The sequence below is a fragment of the Rhineura floridana genome, chromosome 22 (assembly GCF_030035675.1).
Source record: "Rhineura floridana isolate rRhiFlo1 chromosome 22, rRhiFlo1.hap2, whole genome shotgun sequence".
In the NCBI taxonomy this organism is placed as follows: domain Eukaryota; kingdom Metazoa; phylum Chordata; class Lepidosauria; order Squamata; family Rhineuridae; genus Rhineura; species Rhineura floridana.
In genome coordinates, this window is record NC_084501.1 from 16091337 (window position 1) to 16096531 (window position 5195).

At 45.3% G+C, this 5195-nt stretch overlaps 1 long non-coding RNA gene across 1 annotated transcript; it reads right to left on the minus strand.

Annotated features, from left to right (window-relative positions):
- Window positions 1-478: 478 nt before the first annotated feature.
- LOC133374751 (uncharacterized) lies at window positions 479-2779 on the minus strand. Its single transcript, XR_009759965.1, has 2 exons — window positions 2684-2779; window positions 479-1088 (listed from the first exon to the last, which is right to left on the minus strand). It is a non-coding gene; the product is annotated as an uncharacterized LOC133374751 (long non-coding RNA).
- Between the last annotated feature and the right edge of the window lie 2416 nt (window positions 2780-5195).

Sequence of the window (5195 nt, forward strand, 5' to 3'; positions counted from 1 at the left end):
AGTGGGCAGGGCATGGGAGGGAGGATGTCTGTTGGGTTGACCGATTGGCAGGTGAGCAAGCGAGCAAGCGAGCAGGCAGGTGGGCAGTGTGTGTGTCCGTCATATTAGAGTTAAAGGAATGATTTATATGCTTTAAAAACCATTTCTACTGGGGGGCTTCCTCCACCCACCTCCTGCATTCCACATACAGACCCCCCACTCACTCCTGCTGGGCACAACTTCCCTGGCAGATGGGCACACCGCCCCTTTTCTCCATGATCTTGCATCCACTCCCCATGCAGACTGCAAAGATCCCCTGACTGCCCTGTCCACAGCGTCTTCCATGTGTCTCTCAAGTACCCCCCTCCGCAGCCCTTTTTGGGCTAGCTACAATAGCAGAAAGAAAGAAAAGCTCAGACCACCTCTTCTTCCATCTCTCCTTTTCTGCTTGATAACAGGATGAAGAGACAGGAGAGGCAAGAACACAGAAACCAAACTGTTCTATGATATGCTGAACACTTTAATGAGAAAACAAAGGAAGGAGCCAGAGGTTCCGAGTGTATCGCGGCGGCTCGATTACAAGGCTGGGGGGAGTGACATCAGAAAAGGTGCCTGTTCCAAAAAGGAAGCATGCACCCAAACATCAGGAAGCCAAAGCAATAAAGTCAAAGCACCATATGAACTAACAGGCATGCTGAGCCCTCACAGATCCCATTGGTTGTGCAGCAGGGTCTGTGGTGCACTCAACACTTCTGAATATTGTGTCCATCTGTTCAGCCGAGGGTCAGAATATTGTGTCTTCTTTCCAGGATGTTCTGTCAAAGTTGCGTCTGGCCTTAACATGGCTGGCAACCAGCTTAGGGATACCAGCGGCGGCGGCAATATACTGGGATATAGCAGGAGCCACACCCTGGGATATTGAAGGGGCCCCACCACCTTTGGACATAGCTTGGGGGACACTGCCAGTTGGGACGCTGAACCGGTGGACAGTAGCCTGGATATTGACGGAAGGAGTCAAAGGCGGAGAGGCTCTCATCTTCTTGATGATACAAATTGTCAAACGGGAGGTTGTCCATCGCCCGAGCCATCTTAGAGCTGGTAGGGTTGATCTGAAATGAGATTTCGGTAGAGCATGATGATCATCTACAAATGTTGGATTAGAACCGAGATGGGGGACCTCAGGACTGGGGGCCACATGCAGCCCTCAAAGCCTTTCCATCTGGCCCTCAGAACTCACACCCCCCACTAGCCACACCCCACACTGGCACTTCTTTATATCACAAATATCTTTGGCTATCAGGTTATCTTGTTTGTCGGGATGGAGGATGGAGAGGGATGTGTGAGCGAGTGCTGAGATTAGCTGACATTACAAAGGAAAAAGTCCAATTTGTTGCTCCATCTGCTTTTTGTCTTGGCTTACACACCCCTGGCATTTGGCCCCTGGAAGGCTGGTATATATCTCCATCAGAGAGAGGGGTGGAGAGAGAGAAAACTAGTTGAAAGCCCTGATCCAAAGAGTCGTAGCCATGATCAAGAAAGTCGGGAGAAGGAAACAAACTATTGTGATACTACCTGCACAGATATTTCATGTTGGACAGATTCTCCACATAAGAACACGAGAAGAGCCTGTGGGATCAGGCCAATGGGTCCCCTAGTCCTGGAGTCCGTTCTCACAGTGGACAAACAGATGGCACAATGGAAAGCCCAAAAGCAGGAGAGGAGCACAACAGTTCTCTCCATACTTCTGATACCCAGCAACTGGCACTCAGAGGCATGATGCCTCTTAAAGCATAGGCTAGACATATAATGATCATTTCTAGAAGCCCTGATATTGTTGCATGAATCTGCAATAAATCCCCATTTTGGTAACATTCTATGCAATAACATTTAGAGAACCTGAATTCAATGGCGTTTCTCTTCTCAAAGGTCATTGCTTTCCATTATTCTGTATATCCTCCAACAGATACCCACTAAGTTTCACCTTAAGGTGGAACATTTGCTCTGTATACAGAAGGTCCCAGATTTAATCCCCAACATCTCCGAGTACTGCTGTGGGACATTCCCTGCCTGAAACCCCAGAGAGCTTCTGCCAGTCAGTATAAGCAATATGGAGCTACGTCAACCAATGGACTGACTTGCCAGAAGGTAGAGTCCTAAGTTCTGATTAAATTATCCCTAGGTTCAGAATCATGAGGTCTGGAGTCTTTTAGGGAAAGGACTATGGCTTAGGGATAGAGTGTGTAACTAGCATGCAGAAGATCCCAGGTTCAACCCCCAGCATTTCCACACAGGGCTGGGAAAGACTCCCTGTCTGAAACCCTGCAGAGATGCTGCCAGTCAGTGTAGACTGTACTGAGCTGAGACCAGCAATCTGACTCAATATAACACAGCTTCCTATGTTCCTCCAAATTGCCCTCTTTAAGAAATGCTTGGAGTCCCCAGGCATTTTCAGCTATGCCCATTGCACAGACTCTTTCCTCAACAGGACTAGGACCCAACCCATGCAGAACACTCAGCATCAGTAAGAAGCATCTGAACCTCCCACCACAGCTTGACTGAAATATTCATTTGGACATCCCCCCAGAATTGTGTCCAAGGAGGAACTTGCATATTTAAGTCAAACTCAGTTGGAAAAATCTTCTTAAGAACTCTCAGAGAAAAGAGAGATTTCAGCCACCATCAACCCCACAAATGGTGAAATTACCTGCTGTCCTGGTGGATCTGATGAGATGCTTTCAGAGTATCCGATGCTTGTGGAGTTACCAACTGCGGGAGAGCCCTTTTTATACTGTCCGTCGGTGTGCCTAGAGGAAGTGAGTCCTGCTCAGTTCCAGGAAGTAAAACACCAATCGTCAAATCTTGATTTGTCCAATTATTAATTAATACCCTCTAATTATTTTTTTTGCTTCCTTGTCCATGTAGTGTTTTTCACCCAGCCTTTGCTTCACATGGGAAGGAGGTGAGCACCTGATGCTGTGTGGGAGGGACAATTACGGTTATTAATGTTAAAATGCCATACCCACTGCAAGCACCACGGAACTCATTGGACTTCCTTTTCAGTAGACATTACAGGATTGTGCTGGAAGTTCATTTTAGAATATATTGAAGAAGACATGTCATTGGAGTAACCTTGACCCTTTTTAGAAGAGGACCTTCCTGCTCCCACCTCCATTGAACGCAGATGCTGGTAAGATGCCAGATTGCCACTACCCCCATCACGTGCCACTCTCTGGGAGGTCATTTGGGGGTCCCTGTACTTTGGACCCTAGACATCAGCCAGTCCTAGTTGCACCACTCACCAGGCACATGACAGAGGTTCTAAAACTGTGCATGGTGTGTGGGCCAGAGAAGAAGGAACAATTCAGTTTGGTTCACTTTTAAAGCCAAACTAATCAAATTCACCCTTTCCAAAACAATATGAGAAGCAAAAGAGCCATTCTTCAAAACTTGCGCTTATCCAAATATTGCGATGCAGTTCTCTAACCAACCAATGCTTTTTAAGATGCATCTATTAGGGGAGAGTGTGCATATAAATGACAATATTAGTGAAAATAACATACAACATTCATGTTTGGAAAAATGGGTACGTTGGTCAAAACACCATACAAACATTGTGTTTATTTGCAGAAATTCACTGTAAAATGATGATAAATTTTCATGTGCTTTACATTTTCTTTTAAAAAAATCAAATTGTTGTAGGAAGGTGGAGAACCAAATGTAAGATTGGAAAAATGAGAGACTGACAGAAATGAAATTGACACATCTTTCCATCCCTAGTATAGGCAAGGATAGAGGGAAGATTCATTTCTTTTTCTCCTCATACTAGAAATCAGAGGCATCTAATGAAGCTGAATGTGGGAGCTTTCTAAGGAGAGACGAAGGATAATAGTCCTTCACGCTGCACATAGTCCAACTATGGAATTGGCTCCGACAGGAGTCAACGATGGCCACCAACTCAGATGGCTTTAAAAGAGGCTTAGACAAATTTATGGAGGAGGAGGCTACTAATGGCTACGAGCCATGATGGCTGTATACGATCTCTAATATCACTGGAAATATACAGGTGAATACCAGCCACTGGGAATTGGAGGTGGAGAGAGACCTGCTGCACTCAGATCCTGCTTGTAGGATCCCTGGAATAGTGCCGGGAACATCCGTCAGTTCGGGGTCTCTCCATTTCTCATTTTCCCCAATCTCAAAGTCAGTTCTCCACATATCTGCAGCAATTTGTATATATATATATATATATAAAAAAAAACCCTCATGAAAATCCTCAAGCAATTTTAGTGCAAATTTATCCTACCGAACACATTTCCATAGGCAATTTTGACTCATGTACATATTTTTGCAAATCATTTCTAATTGTACAGGTACATTTTATACAATATTGTCACTCATATGTTCATTTTTATGCATACTTTCCCCTAAAATATGCATTTTTGTTGACATATGATAGATTCGGCTTTAAATGCAAACTCAATGGCATTTTGCTCCAATCCCTACCCCTGACCTTTGGCCGTGCTGTCTGGGACTCATCGACCAACACTATCTTGTTCCCCATCCCTGCCCCTGTGTTAAGAACATCAGAACAAGGCGATGGGCATGACTGCAGAAAAGGAGCCTGTTCCTTTAAAAAAGGAACATTTCTAATGTTCTGTGAATGCATTTAGAAATGCATTTCTGTGCATTTCTAAATACCGTCTCCATTCATTCAGCTGAGGATCAGAATCTGGTGTCGTCTTTCCTGGATGTTGAGTCAAAGTTGTGTCTCAGCTCAACATGGCCAGCCGCAACCAGGGTAGTAACGTTGTTGGAGATATTAGGGGGAGCGGCAGTAGGATCTGCTCCATATTTGGGGCCTGCAGTCTGGATACCAAGTCCATAATAAGCGGGGAGCCCAGCAGTAACCACAAAGATCTTAATAGCAGTAACACTGAATGGGTTGGTAGCAGTTCAGATATTGATAAAAGCAGTCGAGGACAACAAGGTTGTCATCTGCTGGACCGTAGAAGTTGTCCAACATGATGGCGTCAATCCCCAGAGCCATCGTGGAGCAGGTAGGGTAGATCTGAAATGCAATTTGGTAGAGCAAAATGATAATCTGCAAATATTCAGTTAGAAGCAAGATGAGGAAACTCAGGACTGGGGGCCAAATGCAGCCCTCCAAGTTTCTCTATCCGGCCCTCCGAACTCATTCCTCTCCCTAGCCACTCCCC